This window comes from Gracilinanus agilis, chromosome 1, assembly GCF_016433145.1.
Source record: "Gracilinanus agilis isolate LMUSP501 chromosome 1, AgileGrace, whole genome shotgun sequence".
Lineage (NCBI taxonomy): Eukaryota > Metazoa > Chordata > Mammalia > Didelphimorphia > Didelphidae > Gracilinanus > Gracilinanus agilis.
The window spans coordinates 286038545-286061614 of record NC_058130.1 but is presented as its reverse complement, the minus strand read 5'-3'; positions in this window follow the sequence as shown (position 1 = coordinate 286061614).

Here is a 23070-nt window from a genome sequence, read left to right as displayed (position 1 = left end):
GTTGATTGAACTATGGGGAGTTGAAATTGAGTTGTATGTATTGTTTTAATTGTACACTGTTATACCAATAGGGGACTGCCCCCAAATTGGTTTTTTGTCAATGCGGCTAATTTTAACCATTTGTTCATCTATTTCTTTTATCCCCAAATTCCTGGAAATTTTAGAAGTTGTCTATTTTTACAGATCCAGCGAAGAAAAAGGACTAACCTTAAATTTGGGAAATGCCATCTAAAAGTATATATATTTTCTATGGACATGGGAAATGTATCAAACTACATTTCCCATGGTCCAACAGGTTTCCGGTTCCAGTTCTTTGGGCGTGGGGAGGCCTACGTCTCCAGGCAGAGAAGAGTTTATATCTCCTGGGTTAGGAGGGAGTGGCCTCTTGGCCAGCAGACTGAGGAAGAGGTAACAAAATGGAGGCAGCAGTTTTGAATTCTTACAAGCGCGTGGTCTAATAACTTTATCTATCAGCATGGCTTTAATTTAAATTACTAATATATATTATTATTTCAGTCATAATTATTTTTCATATTTATAAGATACAGTAAGTTGCACTGTTTATATTATCATTCAATTTTCTGTTTATGTCTCTTGATATAATGAATTTTGATATTTTATATGATAACATGGCAGGATGATGTAGTGGATAAAAACCACTGAGGAAGACCTAGGTTCAGATTACTGCCTCAAACACCAACTGGTTGTGTGACTGATTAAGTAATGTAAGCACTCAGTGCTCTTAGCAACTATATTACAGAGAAAGGTGCTGACTAGCCTTGGTAAAGGGAATTCCTTTATCCAGGAATTCCTTATACCAAATAAATGTCAAGTCCAGTCTCTGCTACACTTAAATTTATTTATTTGTTTATTTTTACCAATTATACATAATAACAAATTTCCACATTAGTTTTCCAAAGTTATCTGCTATTTTTTGATAGTCTGATTACAACCTTTGCTTTCTTGGATTGACCTAATATATCACAAATTTTGTTCGAGATTAATTTTAATTCTATACATTTCTTTATTTTTTAAATGTCTTTGTGTGTGTGTGTATTATATCCTTCAAAGAAGTGGATTTTTGTAGGTAAAATAACACCTGGAAAATAATTGGCATTAAGCTGAATGGGAAGGAGTTTTAAGGTTAAAATTAGAGAAGTCTGATGGAGTTTGTGATGGGAATGGAACCTTCATATTTGCTGCTGTGCTTCCCAGCTTCCTCTCCCCACCATCGCCTTGCCCTTTCTAAATTTCCGCCTGGTTCCAACAGATAGCTTTGACATTCATTTCAGGAAGAGGCCCTTTTCAATGAATTATATAGCAAAAAAACACAATATGTAGCTATTCCCTAGATGCCTCCTACTTTGACTGCAAAAAATCACTATACGTGTATTCTCTTTTCTTCAAATTGTAATTGTTTATCAATATACTTTGGTTTATTTTTGCAAATTTGCTCGTTTTTTATTCTATTCTTAGGATTTTCTCTATTGGTCTGTTTGTTAGCTAAGCTTTTATTGCAACTTTCTCAATAGCTTTGGTTTTTTGGTCTTTTAGTTATTTTCTTAGTCATCCCAAGTCTGGTTCTTTCCTCTTCATGGATGGTGAGATCCCTGAGTCCTTCAAGACTTGTCAGGCTATGTTTGGAGGATTCACTGGGCCCAGTTCCTGCCCTAACCTCCAGGATTGGAGGATTGGTCCCAGCTGAGTTTCTCTTCCTTTCCCTCAGGTCCAATGCAACAGCTTAGGCGGCCTATTTTCCTTCTTCTATTCTCCTTACCTTCATTTGGATAGTCAGAATCTGCATCTTCTGCTTCTTCTGGGATGGGAGAGGCAAGGATATTCATTTTGTGCTAGGAACTCTGTTGACATTTATTTTCTGGATGTGGAGAGAAGGAGGTATGGTACAGATCTCAGCACTATCACACCTTGGCCTAACAGGAATAGGAATCAAACAGGGTCATATGCAACAAATTTGTACTAATGGGGCCCCAGAAGTCACAGAAACCTAGAGCTGGAAAGGACTTTAGAGATCAACTGGCCCAGAAATGCCTAATACTGCTCAGACAACAACACTCCCCAGTGTACAGGAATGCAAACTGAGGCCCTGTGGAGCTTAGATCTCTCTTTCCCCCAAGGGGTAGCAAGCACCCTGGGCTGCCAAGGCCCCCTAGAGACATCTGTCCCAGTTTTCCAGAACAGGAATATAACTGAGAGATATGATGTCTTTAAAACAAAATAATCTTAATTTAAAAGCAAGGACATACATGTGCATGGGAGCAAATTGTTCAAAAAGCACTCAAAGTATATAGTTGACTAGCAGCTACTGTTAGAATTCTCAGTGAAGGGAGATCAGAAAGGGGCTGGAAAGGGCCAATCCATGGAGTGATCTGGGGTGGTATAGGCAGAGAATTCCCAGGAACAGGGTGATGTTTTCCAAGGTACAATGGGGAACAACTTAGTGGCTGAGTGGATAGTCAGGTCTGGAGATAGATCCTGGCCTCAGATACTGCCTAACTGTATGACCTTGGGCAAATCACCTAATTCCAGTTACCTAGATCTTACCACTCTTCTGCCTTAGAATGGATGCTTAGTATGGATTCTAAGATAAAGAGAAGGGTTTTTTAGAAGTCTAGTTGGGGAATATTTAACAAAATAAAACAAAATACAATAGAATCTAGACAATGTTAAGATGTAGTTTTTTTAAGTCAATCTGTGACTTATAGAGATCTTTATGTCCTAGTTTAGTGGTTTCCATTTCTATTTGAGTTTTACAATACTGATCTAGACCAGTGATGGGCAAACTATGGCCAGCGGGCCCCTGAAATGTTCTATCTGACCAGGTGACATTATTCCTAATGTGACGAATACAATGAGTAGGATACAATACAATGAAACTTTCAAAGAGTTGCCTTAGAAACAGACTGACAGATGAACATTTCCTTCCCTTTGGCCCCCTCTTTAAAAAGTTTGCCCATCACTGATCTAGACCAATCCTCCTACCTAACAACACTGTGATTGGAGAACTCATTACTTTTCATTTCGGCTTCACTCCATTTTCTGCCAATTATAATCTGAAATATCCTTTCCATAACTTTTTGTTCCTAATTCTAGCCTCTGGAACTAAGGAGAATAAGCCTAATCCTTGATTTAAGAAAGACATCTACAATGTCCCCTATAAGCTTTCTCTTACATAAATATAGCCAGTTTCTTTAACTGATTTGATGATCATAATTGACCATGATTTTAAGTTCCTTACCATCATGCATATCCTTCTTTGAATGCATTTCAGTTCATCATTATTCTTCCAGTCCTAGAACTAAACTCAGAAGTTCAAAATTTGATCTGCCCAATAGAAAACACAATAGGATTTTCAATACCTTTCTCATTTTGAAGACTGTCAATTGTATAATTGGAATTTGGGAGATGCCATTTAAAAGTATATTATATATTTCCTATGGACATGTGAGGGACTTTGAAACTACATTTCCCATGATTCCTCATGGCAAACAGGAAGTATGATGATGTAAGAGAGGGGTTAAATCTCCTGGGTGAGGAGGAAGTTGCTCTTTTTAGCTAGCAGGCATGGGAAGGTACAAAAGGTAAAAAAATGGCTGAGGTGGCAATTTGAATTACTTACAGGTGTGTGGTCTAATGATTTTATCCCTATCAGCATGGCTTTAATTAAAATACTAATTTCTCTTATTATATCAGTATTTATCATTTTTAATTGTAACAATTATGGCAACCAGAAGTTTGGAGTTCGAATTCTCAATTTTCCAGATAGCCTAAAGAGAGCCATGCCTGTTTTTTGGCCATCTTGCTCAGCTTTTTGGGGCAATTTTTAAAAAAAGGAAAGTGGCTTTCCTCACCATGCTTTTGCTAAAAGCAACAGCACATTTTTGCCTCAGGTGGGACTCAGCCAGCCAGTCCAGCCCAAACTACCTTGGGAGGTCAGGCCAGCCGATTCTGGCTTTTGGCTTTAAAACCAAAATGGCGGTACCCAGCCAGTGTGCCTCTGCCACCTCTTCTGACTCCTGACCTGGACTTCATCCCTTCTGGGCCCACCAGTACAGACCACTGCCTCACGTTCCTACCTACTCTGACCTCCGCTGCTTTTCCTGACTCACCGGAGCAGACCACTTCTTCGATCCTGCTTCCCTGGTGCTGGTGCTGCCGCTTCCACTACAATCCTGCCCTGATGTGGAGACTGCTGGAGCTGCCGCCACTTTCACTACCACCTGGTTCTGACTTGCCGAGATCTTCAGAGACTTCTGCCTCTGCTGCTTAGGATTTGGTATTGTCCTACCCACCCCCACTCTCTTGGTAATGGCCTGCATTCTAGCCCTCCACGTGTTTCTCTAAAGACCTAATTTAGGTACCCCCCACCTCCATAAGCTCTACACGTGGGATTTTCTACAAAACTGACCTAAGCTTTTCTCTAGCCCCGAGCCCACGACCTGACCCCAGGTGGACCTAGCGTCTGAACCTTGAACTAGAGTTTACCCTTAATCAGGCCGCATGGCCTATTCACCCCCATACCTACTCAGAACTTTGAACTTTAAATAACCCCTTAAACTCAGCAGAACTTAATCAAAAGAACCTTAAATTGAACCAGGGGTGGACTTTTAAGCCTCGGAACTGAATGAGTTTTATTTCTGTTTTTTAAGAGACTGTATCTTACTGTATTTTGCTAATTAGTTTTGTAAATTAATCTTGCTTATTTCGTTGATTTTCCTGTTACGCTGAATCATTTTAAGTTAATGAAGTCTGTGGCTGCTAGATTAATTCTGTTTGTGATTTTATTGTAACTCCCAAATAATGAGAGAAATCTATTAGAACTGGTAAGAGGTTTTGACCAGCTTGTTAATCTGATACTCACATTATATTTCCTACACATTTTTAAAGTTGTAAATTGCCTTATGTATACTGGATTTATAGAGCACATGTCTTTTAAAATTTATTCTGTCTTGGTAATTGTATAGAACCTTGGAAGTTTCCGTGCCTTGAGAATTAACTTGTAATTTTTTATGAGAGATCTTTTTAACTTTTACTTTGAATCCTAGAGAATTGTTGTCTTAAAGGATAAGCTTTTATATATTTTATTATAAGAGAAATTATTGCCTTAAATGGGTAGAAGCATAAAATTTCCTACCTGGGATTGTTTTTTAAAACAGGAAGCCAAGGAGCTCCTGTATATTCTTATCTGAGGATAATTCAGACCAGAAGGTTTCTTTTTTTAAATATCAGATTTTGCTATGGAAGCAATAACACAATTTGTTGAGAAACTCTTAGCTAAGATTTACAAGTTGTAACAAGTATATGATTTTTTTTAACATCATTGTTTATTGTTTTAAAATGTGCTATTGGAAATTATGGTACTCTATTTGAATGTGCATTGTGAATCTGCTATTTGTAAGATCCATTTTCTCTCACAGAAAATCTCATTTTTGGGTAACAAAACCCTTCTAGTTCTAAGCTGCATATATATATATATATATATATATTTTTTTTTTTAACCCTTAACTTCCGTGTATTGTCTCATAGGTGGAAGATTGGTAAGGGTGGGCAATGGGGGTCAAGTGACTTGCCCAGGGTCACACAGCTGGGAAGTGGTTGAGGCCGGGTTTGAACCTAGGACCTCCTGTCTCTAGGCCTGACTCTCACTCTACTGAGCTACCCAGCTGCCCCTCTATATATATATTTTTGATTTTAAAATATTCTTTTTTTTCCGAGCATTGATTTTTCCTTTTTCTCATCTTGTACTGGAAGTACATATATAATCATTATTTATCCTTTTTTTGATTCTACAGCGATATAAGCTTAATGCAAATACCTGAGCCTATAGGACTGTGATTTAATGCCTTTCTGTCTGATTCTAGGAAGAGGGAACATGAGAGCTGTTAATAGTGCTAAGAAAGCACATGGTCAGAGACTTGACTAAAAAATCTGCAGGATTGCAGAGTTCTATGCCAATACTTTAGGGCTTGGAAATTGGGGTTTGAGTCCTGGAGTCCAAGTCTTTTCTAAAACTTTAGAGGATGTGGGTCCCCTCAACTTAAATTCCTAGGCCAGCACCTAAGATTGGTTATTTATTTGGCTCACTTCCCTAAAAGGTTGATGGCAGATCAGATCAGAGAGAGACATTTCCCTTGGGTCCTGGCCCTGAATGGGTAATTGCAAACTGCTGAATTCACTTTAATTAGGCCTTCATTCAAAGGTCTAAGTTTATTTTCCCTACATTTTTTGCGCATTTTACATTTCATTCACAAGTTAATTTTTTCTTCTTTTTTCTTGAATTTTATTCTTGTTATTTATTTATTTTTTTGCCAATTGATTTCATACAACCCCTGCGACTCAGCCACTCATTCTTAGCTGACCTGAGGTACCCATTTTTATGAAAAAAAGGTGTGTTTAGAATTTACCTCAGGGGGATGTGTGTCAAGTTTTTTAAAATTCGATAATGTCAAAATATATGTATATTTAACTCTTTTAGGAGGAATTTCAGGGGGAATTGTATAATTCTCAGAAGAAAATGTATGTTTTGTAATCTATAATGTTAACTTTAAATTCTTTTGAGAATAATTTCAGGATAAGGATTTTGCCATCTCCCCAGAATCCAGACGATGGACCTGTTTGATGAAGGCACCAAAAGATGCCTAAAGACCCTTCACTGGACCATGAAGATCAAAAGTGAATTTGCGGTGCAGTTAATTGAATTATGGGGAGTTGAAATTGAATTGAATGTATTGTTTTAATTGTACATGTTATGCCAATAGGGGACTGCCCCCAAATTGTTTTTTTTTTTTTTGTCAATGCGGCTAGTTTTATCCATTCATTCATCTATTTCTTTTATTCCACAAATTCCTAAAATTTAGAAGTTGTCTATGTTTACAGATCCAGTGAAGAAAAAGGACCAACCTTTTTTTTGCTGGATCTCAGGGGGAACTGTATAATTGGAATTTGGGAGATGCCATTTAAAAGTATTTTATATATTTCCTATGGACATGTGAGGGACTTTTAAACTACATTTCCCATGATTCCTCATGGCAAACAGGAAGTATGATGATATAAGAGAGGGGTTAAATCTCCTGGGTGAGGAGGAAGTTGCTCTTTTTAGCTAGCAGGCATGGGAAGGTACGAAAGGTAAAAAAATGGCTGAGGCGGCAGTTTGAATTACTTACAGGTGCGTGGTCTAATGATTTTATCCCTATCAGCATGGCTTTAATTAAAATACTAATTTCTATATTTATATCAGTTTTTATCATTTTTAATCGTAACACAATTGAACATCATTATCTATTAATTGTATTAAGCCTGCTTGCTGTTTCTTGCATACAATACTCCAATTTCCAGGTCCACACCTGGATTGCTTGCCTTCCTCACTCACTGGCTTCCTTCACCCACTGGAAACTTCTGAGGCTTCCCAGGTTTCCTCAAAACTTAGCTCACATTTCACTTCCTTTTCTAGTTCTTTACCCCTCTTTCCACCTCATTGTCCAGTAGTGTCTTCCTTCTGAGATTATCTCCCATCAATTCTGTATATTTCTTGTATGTACACAGTTGTTTACCTATTGTCTATCCCATTAGAAAGTGAACTCCTTGAGCTCTGATATTGTTTTTGCATTCTCCATTTTTCCAGTACATGCTTAGCATAATGTCTAGCATATAGTAAATGTTTAATAAATTCTTATCAACTTATTGAATTACCTAAGAATTTGTCTTCAAACACTTCCTTTGTAAAGGCTTCAATTCTAAATAGATATCTTTTAAATGGAAATATTGGAAATATCTCAGAGAGAGGTAGAGTACAGAGAAAGAGGGACAGAGACAAAACCAGCAACAGAGAGAGCACAGTAAATGTTTACTGTGGGCCAGCAACTATACAAGCTGCACAAATATAAGCAAGATGGTTCATCCCAGTCCTTGGGTATTTACATTCTTTAAAAAAAAAAGTTCAAACCCAGCCTCAGCCACTTCCCAGCTGTGTGACCTGGGCAAGTCACTTGACCCCCATTGCCCACCCTTACCAATCTTCCACCTATGAGACAATACACCAAAGTACAAGGGTTTAAAAAAAAAAAATCTTTACCTTGTGTATTGGTTCCAAGGCACAGGAATGGAAGGGGTTAGGTAGTGGGAGTTAAGTGATTTGCCCAGAGTCACAAAGCTAGGAAGTATGTGAGGCCACATTTGAACCCAGGACCTCCTGTCTCTAGGACTGGTCTTCAATACACTGGTCCAGTTGCCCAGTAAGGATTATACATTCTAATAGGTGTAGACAAAACATAAGAAAGAACTTCAAGCAAGGTGGCTAAAAAACTGGATGAAGGCCTGATTTTAGGGCAGGTTGGATGAAATCTAAAATGTTTCCAGGAACAGATTCCTGAGGGGAAGAAGTCAGGATGATGGCATGGTATAGAGGTGTAAGATAAATGATATTCTGAGAGCCAGATACATATCTTCGTCTGATTACAGATCTTCACCTAGATCTGTCAGTAGCACCTTAAACTCAAATGTTGAAAATTAAGCTATCATTTGCCCCCTGAGGGAGGATTAATATTTCTTTCCTCTCATAGATAACAGGCAGAGGATTAGGCTCCTCCTTCCCTAACCCTTAGAGAGTAGCTTTCCTTAAAGGTGAAAAAGTTCCTTTGTCCTCAGTACCAGACTGGCTCAGGCTTCCCTAATGCAATTCTTGGTCACTCGAAGGTATAAAAGTTTCAGGCAGTTGGATTCCTTTCAGACTTAGTGGATTTCTGAAGACCATATGAGTCACAATGCCCTACACTATATCCTTTCCTGATGTTCAATGCCAGACAAGTTTTCACAGGGAGATGAGGGGGGAGTGCTCCACAGAAATTCTGAATAGGAAACAACTGTGTGGAATGTAATCCCTACAGCTCTACCAAAAAACAGTGAATGGTGAGGAAATGTTCTTTCTTCTTCATCAGCCATGGTATCTTATATCAGAGCTATTGAACCAGTAGCAGACACTATCTAAAAGTGAGCATAGACACACACTGTTTAACCAGACATAGTCACAGAAAAGACACCATTCAAAGCAGGAGACAATTTCAAGATGCATAGACCTCTAGCAACAGAGAAGAGATCCAGACATGGATTTGAGGAAGAATTAGCCCTCGTAATTAAGAGTTGAGCTATGGAGGGGAGTAAACACAAAAAATCCAATTGAAGTATCTGTCCAGGATAATTTTGTCCAGAAGAAGAGTGTAGGAGGAATCCATGGTATGAATTACTTTAGCCACATTTATTCCTAATTTATTAAGTCTTTTTTTTAAACCCTTAACTTCTGTGTATTGGCTCCTTGGTGGAAGAGTGGTAAGGGTGGGCAATGGGGGTCAAGTGACTTGCCCAGGGTCACACAGCTGGGAAGTGTCTGAGGCCAGATTTGAACCTAGGACCTCCTGTCTCTAGGCCTGACTCTCAATCCACTGAGCTACCCAGCTGCCCCAATTTATTAAGTCTTAATATTAGCATACTATAAGTCTGTGGCCACTCTTTCCACAAAGGCTGTTTAATTAAGTGAGAGGTTCCTGGTGAATATTTTTAGCCACTTTATAGGTCTCTGCTTGGAGCTAATTGTTTCTACTGACTGACTTGGATTTAAATGCATTTGTGGAGGTCTAAGGACTATAATTTTAAGACCACAGACCCACAGAGTAGCTTTGAATCTGTGTTTAGCATCTGCCTATCCCAGTCCATCCCGAAGTCAGATGTCTATAGACTTTATAGACTTATAAGCTACAGAGGAGCTGAGCTGAATTAGTAAAAGGAGTTTTCTAAACAGTAGCTATGAAATCATAGATCCAGTCCACATCCCGATAATGCATATGGGGACATTTGGAAGGATGGAGAAATGACATGAATCAGAGGCAGAACCAAGCTAGTGGAAGAACAGAAAGTTATACAACAAACTTTCCCCTTTTCTTCTCTCCCAAAACTTCTTCCCAACAGATATAGAAAACACACCAGGCAGAATCTTAATAGAAAAATTCAATAAAAAGTCACAGTGAGTTATTTTTCCAACCCAAGTCAGCACAAGGAGATGAGCAAAGAAATCTATGAACCCTTAGGACAATGTCTAGCAAAGAGTGATACAAGTATGGAGCCCTCCAGCACCCAGGAAAGACTGGGTAAGAGGTCCTAGACCCATATCAGGGCACTGTAATAGGAATAGGTGCTATGTGACATCTTCATTGCCCATTTTGTTACCCAATTCAAAGGCATGGATTCAGGGCAAAATGAGGAAGTGCCCTGTGAACCCGAGAGTATAACATTATTTGTAAGAAGTGGAAGGAGGCCCTGAGTGATATTTCAAGGAAGGAACAAGGTTCAGAAGCAAATAGAGTTGGTATGGCTCAAAGCCCAAGAGCAAATGAGGATCTCAGCTCCAGCTTCTAGCACAGTCTTAAGCCTGTAAAGAGGAATAATTGCCAGGAATCCCAGACCAAAGGGGAATCTGTAGTTCTGTCACTCTGAATATGTGCAGTTTACTAACTGGCTGATAATAGCTAAATCCAACAGCAGTCTAATAATTGCCGATATTGAAACCCAGGTCAGAAACTTAAGGAGTTCAGATGAGGTTGGGAAAGAATCAGACTTTGCCCTGGATCAGACCATTTTGGGGATCACTGAAAGTTTCAGGTCCCTATTCTGAGCTGTTCCTGATATTCTGAGATCAATTTACCCTCCCCCGCCCCCCAAAAAACAACAAAGGGCTAGTTCAGACCTTCTCTCTAAAAGTATTTAAAGCTCAGTCCTAACATTATGTACAAGGTCAGAAAGTAGGCTGGAACGATGGGCAAATGAACAAAATATTAAAAAAAGAATCCCACCATAAAATGCTATTAAAGAGAAAGTAACAGCTAAGACATAAACCCTGAAGAAGACTATGACTTTAAAACATCTATAAGAATTAGAGAAATGCAAATCAAAACAACTCTGAGGTACCACCTCACACCTTGCAGACTCGCTAACATAACAGCAAAGGAAAGTAATAAATGTTGGAGGGGATGTGGCAAAATTCGGATATTAATGCATTGTTGGTGGAGTTGTGAATTGATCCAGCCAATCTGGATGGCAATTTGGAACTATGCCCAAAGGGCTTTAAAAGACTGTCTGCCTTTTGATCCAGCCATACCACTGCTGGGATTATACCCCAAAGAGATAATAAGGGAAAAGGCATGTACAAAAATATTTATAGCCACACTCTTTGTAGTGGCAAAAAACTGGAAAATGAGGATATGCCCTTCAATTGGGGAATGGCTGAACAAATTTTGGTATCTGCTGGTGATGGAATACTATTTGCTCAAAGGAATAATAAACTGGAGGAATTCCATGTGAACTGGAATGACCTCCAGGAATTGATGCAGAGTGAAAGAAGCAGAACCAGGAGAACATTATACACAGAGACTGACACACTATGGTAAAAATCAAATGTAATGGATTTTTCTACTAGCAGCAATGCAATGATCCAGGACAATTCTGAGGGATTTATGAAAAAGAATGCTATTCACATTCAGAGGAAGAACTATGAGAGTAGACACAGAAGAAAAACAACTGCTTGAATACATGGGTTGATGCAGATATGATTTGGGATGTAGACTCTAAACAACCAACGTAGTGCAACTATCAATAATATGGAAATAGGTCTTGATCAATGACACAGGTAAAACCCAGTGGAAATAGGAGTTGGCTACGGGGGTGGGGGATGGGGGTGAGAGTGGAGGGGAGAGAGAGAACATGAATCATGTAAGCATAGAAAATTTTTCTATTAAAAAAAATAAAGGGGCAGCTGGGTAGCTCAGTGGAGTGAGAGTCAGGCCTAGAGACAGGAGGTCCTAGGTTCAAACCCGGCCTCAGCCACTTCCCAGCTGTGTGACCCTGGGCAAGTCACTTGACCCCCATTGCCAATCTTCCACCTATGAGACAATACACCAAAGTACAAGGGTTTAAAAAAAAAATAAAGGTGAGGAAACTAAAATAATAATAAAATAAAATAAAACATCTATAAGCAAAGTTTCAAAGGAAAACATAGCTTGGAGATATAAATTGAATTGGAATTTCTGAAAGAGATGAAACAAGAGTTAAAATGTTTTTATAATGCTATAAGAGTAATAAAGGAGAAAATTGGAAAAGAAATGAGAACTGTGGAAGAATTGGAAAGGGAATTAATAGTTTGGTAAAAGAGGTAAAAATTTTTGCCTAACAACAAATTCTCTGAAAACTAGAATGTGCCAATAGAAGCCAAAGATTCTATGAGATAAAAAATACTAAAACAAAATCAAAAGTCTGAAAAAAAAAAAAAGAAGAAAATGCCTATATTTTAAGTTATCTTAAAAGAAAGCAGTGAGGGCCAAGTGGAAATAGGAGTAATCCACCAGTCACTTCCTAAAAAAAAAAAAAAAAAAAAAAAAAAAAGATGAAAACTTCCAGGAACCAAAAATTTTTGACTCCCAGGAGCCAAATCTAGAGCTTCTAGGTCAAGAATAAATACCACAGAAAGAAAGAATTCAAGTACGAAGGCTAGCCACAATCAGGATCACACATGTTTCAACAGGTACCATTATAAAGGAACAGAGAGGATGAAATAAAATATTCTAGAAGGAAAAGAATATAGACAATAACAATAGCCAACACTAACTTATTCAGAAAAACTGAGTATGATCCTAGGTGGGGGGGAGATGAATTTTTAATGAAATAAGAGTACTTCAAAGCATTGTTAATGATAAGAGCAAAGCTAGAAACTTTGAAGTTCAAACACTTCTGAGAATTCAGAGAAACATATTTTTAAAAAGTAAACATCAGTAAACAGTGATAAAAGACTAAACAAGATAACTGCTTACATTCTAACATGAGGAAAGTATATTTGTCTCCTCTGAATCCTAGTGCCATAAGTGGTCCAAGAACCAGTCTAATTAGCCAAGGCCTGAAGTGGTTCTTATTATGTCTTGATGATCTTAACTGAAGAATAAAAAGAGAGGATTACATGAGGAAGAGGAGGAAGATAAAAGGTTAGGTAAAATTATCTCACAAGCTCCAAGGAAGAAGAGTGGTAAGGGTAGGCAATGGGGGTCAAGTGACTTGCCCAGGGTCACACAGCTGGGAAGTGTCTGAGGCCAGATTTGAACCTAGGACCTCCTGTCTCTAGACCTGGCTCTCAATCCACTGAGCTACCCAGCTGCCCCCAATATATATATTTTTTAACATTTTATTTATTTTTATTTTTATTTTTAACATTTAATATTTTTTAACAAGGAATTTTTATTTATTTAATGATTCATATTTCTAACGTTATTGTTGTTCTTGTCAATAGAAGGGTTAGGTTGTGAGGGAGAGAAGGCAGATTTTACTGATTAAAAATATATCTATATAAATTTTTAAAAATCTTTGATGGACATGCACATAGAGAAAAACACTTTTTTTAAGCTAAGAAGCTATTCAGTCATTCTAGTGAACAATTTTTCTATTAATAAAGAAAAATTAGGTGGCCTAAAAATTAATCTACCTTTAAAAGTTGTACACATAGTAATAGTGGTGAATGAAAATTTCACAGAATTACTTTTTTTTCCCCAGATAAACTTATGCCAGGTTAAATTTACAATATATTGACATATAAACAGATTATATAAGAGAGATGTTGATCTTTATTTTCCATTCCCTCTTCCTTTTTTTGACATGTATCTAAAACCAATGTTTCCATTTCCCTAAGACTACCTAAGACTTCTGGCTGAAGCTGAATGGAATGTCAGCCAACCCCACACAGTGAACCCTTTTGTCCAGCTATCACATGAGCAGTTTTGCGTTTCAACTATTGTCACTTGAAACCAAGACAGAGAAGCATATATTCACACAAACCAGATATTCTAAATGGTTCTCTCTAGGTCATTTAATACAATTTTCAAAATCTCTTTCTTTCAAGTCAGTCCATTTAATCAGAGCCCTTGAACTCAAAACATTTATCTCCAAATCTCTCATTCCATAAAATGTCTAATTTTGCCCACTTATTCCAGAAGAGGGAAAAGGAAAAAGAAAGAAAGAATAGGAGGAAATAAAAAAGAAATGTACTATATTTTAAATCCCACTTCAAAGAAGTTTTAAGAACCAATTCACATATTAATAGCAATCACCATTACCAAAATTCTAGATTATAAAAGGTTCCGCATTATACCAATTCTGGATTATAATAGAGAATGAAAAAAATTCACAGATAACCATTATAACTCATTTTCACAAATCTTCTCCACTTCTCAAACAGAAACTACTATAATCAAAATGAAGTGCAGAGAATCCTGGACTAGGAATAAACACATCTAATTACAGCTTTGGACATATCATCTCTTAGGCCCTGAATTTCCTACTCTCTAAAATGAGTGTTAGGCTTAAGGTCTTATCCAGATTCTAAGCAGATAACCCCAAGCTACTACCAAGTTGCATAATTGAATTTAAATATTTTCTTTCTGCTCCAATTGTCATCCTTTTTAGCACCCATTCAAATAATCAAAATGTGAGCAGCAGAAAAGAGAAGAAAGGAAGCAAAGATGTAAAATCTGTATAAATGATAGTTGCTTGAATACCTGACATTGGCATTAGGAACCTAATACCCAAATAAAATTAAATTTGAAATTAATTCATCAATATTGCTGTGATTACAAATACACCAACCCATGTCCTAACATACCTAAAAGTGCTTTAAAAAAAAAAGGCTTAATAAAATGTGTAAAATTGAAAGCTATTCTCTAATGGATTATTCTGTAAAAAAAAAGTGTGAGAGGGAATAATTATGAACTCAAAAGAGAACTAGCTCTTGTAATTTAAGTCAAAACTGTGGAGAGAATTGGACCCTGGGCATCTAGTTGAGCAAACATGCAATGGGTACACTGTGCTGGGGCTGGATTTGGGGGAGACATGGGACAAAGTGAAGAGGAAAATTAAGAAGACTCAAAGAGGAAAGGATATTAAAGCGCTAGTGTACTGGAGGCATAAGGTGATCTGGCCTTATATTTACCTCACTACCTCTGTATTTTAAATTTGTGCTCACCCTTTACACAGATGCTGTGCATATCTGTAGGAGAATATATAGCAGGTTTATAGAAGGAAAGATCTTTAGTTATTGTTCTTACTCCATCCTAATAAATTTGCTTTGAGTAAATTGTGTTTATATACAATTAAACCATGAAAAGAAAGCTCTTAAGTGGGGAGTGATGAGTTTTAGGAGTACAGACTCACAGGTATCCTAGAAGCTCGGAGAAGACTACAAGGTGTGCAACATATGAATTTAATGTAATATTATAGCACAATGTGAAAATTCAAATACAAAGAATTCAGAGAAATGCATGAGATCTATATGAATAGATACAAAGTTTAGAATGAAAGGGGCAGCTAGATAGCTCAGGGGATAGAAAGCCAGGTCTGAAGATGGGAGGTACAGGGTTCAAATGTGGCGTCATGCATTTCCTAGTTCTGTGACTCTGGGCAAGTCAGTCACTTAACTACAACTAAGTCTTCACCACTCTTCTGCCCTGGAGTGGATACTTTAGTACTGGATCTAATATAGAAAGAGTTTTGTTTGTTTGTTTGTTTTTAAATATAGAGGGTAAAAGCAAAAACTCCATTAAAAGGCAACAAAACCCAGATTAAATACAAAGGACACAGGGTATTATCACGTGTCTTGCCTGTCATACAGATTCTCAACTGATTTTACAGATGATTTTACTTGCTTGAAATCATATTACATAATCTATAGGCATTTTACAAGTTAAAAGGTACATTTATTTCTTTTTCCAGAAATTGAAACAAATGTAATACAGTGTTGTATTTGACCACAGGATGGTACATTTAGCCACAATGTTTTGTTCAAAGAATTCATTAAGAGTGAAGTTTAAAAGGGTTGTACTCTGCATCTGTATGGGTCATAGAGGGAATCATGGATCTTTAAAGAGATGATATATTTAATTTGTTGACTCTAAAGTACCACTGTAAGCTCCAAAATGTAGAGAGAGAGAGAAATGGAGATAAACAGATAATCGAAATAGAGAGCGACAGACAGGCACAAATAGAGCTAGTGCTAGTAAGTAGGCACAGGGCTTCATTCAAAAAAGTTATCAATAAGAAATTATTGAAAATATCATACGAATTTAGGATAGATGATTAAAAAAAAAAACCTTGGCAATATTCACAAAGAATCAAGTAAATTCCACAGAGGAGGAATGGAGACCCACAGGAACAAACATCCTAGGACAACTGTATTTACACTTGAAAGCTAAGTCTGACATCTTCTCTACCTATTGCTAAAAAGGTATTTTTGCTGCCCACTACCAGCACATCCTTAATATATTAAGCAAGTAAAGGAAGAAAGAGATAGAGAATAATACTAAATTTTCAAGGAGAAAAGTTAACTGACAAAAAGATGTTAGGTAAGGAAAATACATCCTAACAGAGAAAGCCAGCACTTCCTCTTCCATCTTTCCAAGTATTGATATATTTATTATACACAATAAAAATAACTGCACGATTAAGAGTGTGGAAAAGAGAGTACTGTCTGTCCAAATGAAACACTTTCGAAAATTTTGGCTAAGCCCCAAATAATAACAAAAAACTTTGGAAGATAAATTGAAACAATACTCATCACCAACATCCCCTTCTCCCTGGTTTCCCATATAACTTGGGAGCAGCTTACTAATGATACCATTGTTTTTCTTTCCAGACATACCTCCTTGGCAAAGGTCCAGGAGCAAGGTATACCGGGTCAAAAGAGGATGAGTTTTTCCAACTCCATAAACTTCACGACATGAATTCCTTCTTGGGTATCTTCACTCTTAGCCTCCAAGGCAATTTCTGATTTTAAAAATAGACTTATTCTATAACCAGTATCTTTGTTGACCAAAAAACATTTTGGGAGTGCTCCATTTAAACAAAAAGAAGGGAAGTGGGGAAACGCCAGCAGTTGGAGAGAGGAGAAGGGGAGAAGTACACAAAGTTTAAGTGGTTTATTTCTTCTTCTAGTTCTTGTTTCCGACAATTTCACATTTTCCTTTGTATATTCCGAGATGCTAAGATGAGCAAGAACCAGGATACTTTGCTTGTTCGGTAAGCAGTTTTGTCTGCAGCTGCTCCCGCAGTTGGGCCAGTCCTAGAGGTTGTTGCTAAACAACCGCAGCTCCTCCAATTCTCCCACCCCCCTCCTCAGGATCCTTACAAATAACAATCGCGAATCCCCTTCCCTCCAGGCCTGGGCATAAATTACGAGCCACTGGCCTTCGGAACTCCCATTTAACACCACAACTGGAACCAGTGAATAGACAAATCCGGTAGTCCAGCGTGGTAGGATAGCAAAATTTGTGAACAATAAGGCTGCCAGTGGTAAAAGGGAGGGTACAGTATGTTTATCCGGGAACAAAGTAACAGGAACAAGTTTCCTAGCTCTGAGTAGTCCGCACAGGTGCTAGACAGAACGACGGGGCGGGTGAGCGAGTTAAAGCCTCGGACTTCATGCTATATCAACAACAGCTCAAGCATGGGACACTGGACTCCGACCAACTCTGGATATATCGACTCTAACAGCCGCTCAGCCACGCCAGCTGCCAGCTGCCAGCTGCCAGCTGCCAGCTGCTTGGGCTCTTGCAAACGCAGAGACTAAGCTGAGGGGAAAGGCAGGAAGACAGTATCTAACCTCTGAACAAGTACTTGAGTTGGAAAGGCATAGTAGAAGTGAGGAGAAAAGGAAAACTGAAAGTTGAGTAATAAATAAGAAAACTCTTAGAAAGTGAAAAGAAAAATGCTTTTCAGCAGAGCTGAGGGGAAAGGAAGATTTTCAGGGTAATGGCATCCTGCCCCTGAAGTTTGCCTAGAGCTGAGACACAGCTCATGTAAGAGAAAGGAGGGCAAGATAGGATAAGCCAAGAAAGCCAAGTCAGAGGGTGGAGACCCACCTGTCCTTCAGCCTCTGTACCACCTCAGTTTACAATAGTGGAAAAGGGCTGTCCCTCACCCCTAAATTGCAATTAATGTTAACTACAAGACACCGGGCACCTTTATCAAGTGAGATAACGTCTTTGGGTTATAGAAGCTACCAAAATTGTAAACAAGGTCGTTAGAAGTCTTTTAGTTTGGAAAGACTAAAGTGCTGTTTATTGATCAAAAGACACACAAGAAATTTGTTGGGATTTGTTAAAAGAATTTGAACTACTTCTAGGGCTCTGAGTTAAACTGCCAAACACTTTGAGGAGCCAGACCCCTGGGCCTGTAAAGGAGGGAGAGGTAGGATGAGGAAGAGTGGGATTGGTTTTGGATCTTCCCTTCTTGTCCTCTTTACCTATTGAGTTTCCTAGATCCTATTTGGAAAGACTAACTCAACTCTTCAATTGTATAATCTAACTGAATAAAAGCTCCCAAAGGCCACATTGTTTAGAAGGTGGTGAAATTTTCAGCCACAGCAATTATTTATCTACTAAGTGGTAAGGGGATTATAACCTTTATTCACCATAAATCTTTGGAGTATGTACAAATTTTATCATTTATCTTAAAATGTTTATATTTTAAGTGGGAGAAAAGTGATATCACAGAGGACCTTGCCAGAGTGAATCATTTAATCCCTTCTATCAATGTCCACAATAAAAGTAAAATAAAAATGGGAAAACCATAACTTTGATGGAATAAAAAAGTGATTAAAAAGTGATTAGAGTGAATAAACAATATTTTATTATTATTATTACATTTTTGTTTTAAAAATATTTTTCCATGTTTATATGATTCATTTTCTTTCCCTCCCCTCTTCTTTTCCCTCTCCCAGAGCCTATAAGCAATTCCACTGGATTATACAAATGTTATCACACTATTTCCATATTATTCATTTTTGCAATAGAGCAATCTTCTAAAACCCACACCCCAAATCAGAGACCCATATAAACAAGTGATAAATCATATGTTTTTCTTCTATGTAAGAAAATATTTTAAAATTTATATCTGAAAATGTAAGGAACAAAAACACTTGAATACAACTACAAAGTTGGACTAATTTACTCAAATTGGAGAATATATAAGGAAAAAAAAAGCAAAAACAGCTTTTAGAGTGATGGTTGTGGGGTATGCCTCTTTCTACAATAATTTCTAGTCATTTCAATAGCAAATATGAAACTAATATCTAGTCTCTGTAGTTTCAATTCCAAAGTTCCCAGCCCTCCTCTCAAGTGAGACATTCTTTCAAGTTGTTCCAATTTGACTCACAGAGTTTTCGAATTTAACTGGGATTGGGGGTGGGTTGATTATGGGATTTTAAAAATTTGTCTGGGGGGCAGCTAGATGGCTCAGAGGATTTAGAACCAGGCCTAGAGCCAGGCCAGAGATAGGAATTCTTGGGATCAAATCAGGTCTTAAACACTTCTTACCTCTGTGACCCTGGGCAAGTCACTTGCCTAGCCATTACTGCTTTTCTCTGCCTTGGTACTAAAACACAGTATTGAGTCTAAGATGGAAGGTAAGGGGAGGGAAAAAGGGCTCCCACTGGGCTGTTGGGCAGAGGGGCAGGTGAAGTGAGGAATGTCCTCAGCAAGTAAAGAGAGGGGGAGAAGAGTGGTTCCAGCACTCTACTCCTCTCCCCCTCTCTGCCATTGGCTAGCTGCCCACCTTACCCACTGTGCACTCCCATTGGGCTGCTGGGCAGAAGGTGGATGATGTGAAAAAAATGTCATCATCTGTGGTGGAGAGGGAGAGGGGAGCAGTTCTGCCTGAGTCCCACTGCTTTTCTAGTAATGAACTCTGTTTGGGAAGGGCAGCTAAGTGCCCACAGAGAGTGTTCTGTGTGCCATCATTGGTCTATGATATGGTTTTCAGGTTCAAGCTAATTTCTGATTTGCTGTTCAGAGAAATGAACCCAAGATTTATATCTAAGGCCTGATCTCTTTTTCAACAAATACCAGTTCTACAGTGAACATACCCAGCAGGTAGTCAAAGATTTAACCAAATAATTTTGTTGTTGTTCAGGCATCATTTGGGGTTTTATTAGGAAAGATACTGGAGTGGTTTGCATTTTCTTCTCCAGCTCATTTTATAAATTAAGAAACTGAGGCAAATAGGGTTAAGTGACTTGCCCGAGGTCACACAGCCAGTAAGTGTCTGTGGCTAGATTTGAACTCAGGAAAATGAGTCTTTCTGACTGAAGATACAGCACTCTATTCATAGTATCTGTCCTATGCAAACTGAAACAGAAACCATGGAAAATGAGTGCTTATGGATGCGAATATAAACCAGACAATACAGGAGCTCTCTCTTTGGGAAACTCAATTCAGCTAAGAGTCCTAGATCTCACCTGATAGATTCAATGATGTTTCTGATGTTGTAAGCTGGGGATAAGGACATAATCAAGAATTCCATTTCCTCTCATGTCTTCTCAGGCTTTTCCTTCAGCAACCTAAAACGGGGTTGACCTCATTTATTTTCTCTTTTGAAGCTGGAAATAGAAGTACCTGAAGAGACCAGAAGAAACTCAACTTTGAAGAGATCTGAAGAACTCACCTCTTTCCTGCTCTCATCAACAACTTCCCTTTCCTCAAACAGGCACAGGGCATTGATCTCCACAAATTAGGAAAGAATCCCTTACCAATGGATTTAGGGAACAAGATTACATTCTTCCTGTAGGCCAGTGATGACCTTTTAGAGACCTAGTGCCCAAACTGCAACCCTCACACCACATGTGAGCCTCCCCCTTACTCCAGATAGGGAGGGAGGAAGTGCTGCCATTGGGCTGTTGGGCAGAGGGGTGGGTGATGGGAGAAATGCCCTTAGTGAGTGTAAAGAGGGGGAGGGGAACAGCCCCTTCCCAATGGCAGTTGTGCCATAAGTTCATCAACAAAACAATTTGTAGTCCCTTGATAAAATCTACAGGGAGCAAGCCCAATACCTGTAAGTAAATAGTATAAACACCAGCATATTAAAACAACAAAGATGATACCCAGAGAAAATGTCAGTTTGGGGCTTATTATATCTTTTTCCACAGGGGTTATAGCTTTCGCTCTAGTTACTGTTGGGGCCCTATGGCAAAGTTATAGACTCTAAATTTTACTTTTCTGTTTTACTGGAGATTCATGACTGAGATTATTTTTATTGAGTGGCCCAGATTTTTTTTAGTGATATTGAATGATTTTATTTCATTGAGTGGCTACAGTGAGCTAGGATGGAACATATTTAGGACAGAATCACAGAATATTAAAGATGGAAGTAACTTGAGATCATCTAGTCTCCTAGGTAAGAAGGGGAGGTGGATATAAAATTTAAATTCATTGAGGTTGCACTAAAAAGATTTCAATCAGATATATTGGGAATTAAGAAAGGAAGATGTGAGTCAGGCTTCTAAGGATGGGTGTGACCTAGAGTAAGTCACTTAATCTTTTTCAAACTCAGTTTACTCATAGATAAATAGGAGTAACCTCTCAGTTCCCTTTCAGCTCCAGATTTGTGATTCTAAGATAAGGGGGAGAGGGATTAAATTCTTTGAATAGGGTACAGTATGTGAGCAAAGACAGAGATTAGAAATCAAAGGTTATGTGTTGAATTGGGTAAAGAAAACCTTCTAGAGCAACTGTCATATTGTCACACATATAAGGATATCTCTATCCTGTGATTTCACTAGCCTAGAGAACTCCCAAATAAAGAAATTCCTTATACTAATGCTTCTCAGTACTTCTTGACAACTTATGGTCTTAAGATTTGCCTAGACAAAAATGAATAATATGGAAATAGGTTTTGAGTGATAATACATGTATAATCCAGTGGAATTGCTTGTCAACACTGGGAAGGGGAGGGGGACAACATGTGTCCGGGTCCAGCCGGACACAACCGAGGGGTCCGGGGAGACGGCAACCTAAAAACCCATAGGGGAAGAAGAGGGGAGACCTCGCGTGCAAGACAGAGTCGCTTGGATGGAAGCAAGGCTCGTTTATTGCAGATCTATGACAAGAATATATAGGCTGAGGGCAGAAGGGGGTCAGCAGATACTAAGGGGAAAGGAACGCGGAAAGGGGGCATAGAAAATCTCTGGTGGCGTCTTACTGTCTCCAAGCATGGCTGGGCCTATGATCAATATCTTATCTTAGAAGAGTGAATGATATCTATTCTTAGAAGAGTGACTATCTTATCTTAAAGTCTTGGTCCCTAACAAACATGAATCATGTAATCTTGGAAAACTTACGTGTAAATTTGTCACTGGAATAAAATAAGGGGAAAAAAAGAGTTGTCTAGGGTGTGTTAGAGGTGGACTTTGAACACAGATAGGTCTTCTTGGTTCCCATGCCTGTCTTCATCCACTACACTAGGTTGCCTCATGTGTTTTATATATGTACATACTTGTGGCCTTAAAATTACTAGTAGATGTATATTCTGTATTCAGACCTTTAATTTATAGATCAGTCATCCAGACAGTCAGTAATAATATAATAACAATAATAGCAGTTAGTATTTGTGTAGTACTTTAAAGTTTGCAAAGAGCTTTATATACATTATTCTCATTTGATCCTCAAAAATAGCTTTATGGAAATTCAAACCTAGGTCTTCTGGCTCAAAGTCTTGTGCTCCATCTTTTATCTTTGCTTGCTTAGTGTCTGCTTTTATATTCTCAAAGAAGGCAAAAACTCACAAATATCAATCAAAACAGAGAGGAATTACCATTCATTAGTCAATATTATAATTTTAGTTTGGTTTAGAGCTTTTACATCTTAAGTGAAAAATCTGAAACCAAAACCATGGTCAAGAGGAGAGATGAGAAACAGGTGAAAGGAGATGTGATTTTTTTTTCCTGCTGAATCAATAACATTAGGTAACTAAGAATAAAACTGAAATCCCAGGAACAACAATGAATGGGAGTCAGCGAGTGCCCCGACTCGCTTTATGAAGTGCACCACTTCATCAGGTCCCTTTTATCTCTAAAACCTCACAGGTTGAAATATTTTGTCCTTCCAGGTGGCTTGAGTCCAAGAATACTTCATTTCCTAAGAGTGACCACTAGGGGCGGCAACCAGAGAGAGAGCAGAACAGGCTAGCTCTGAAATCCGAAGACAG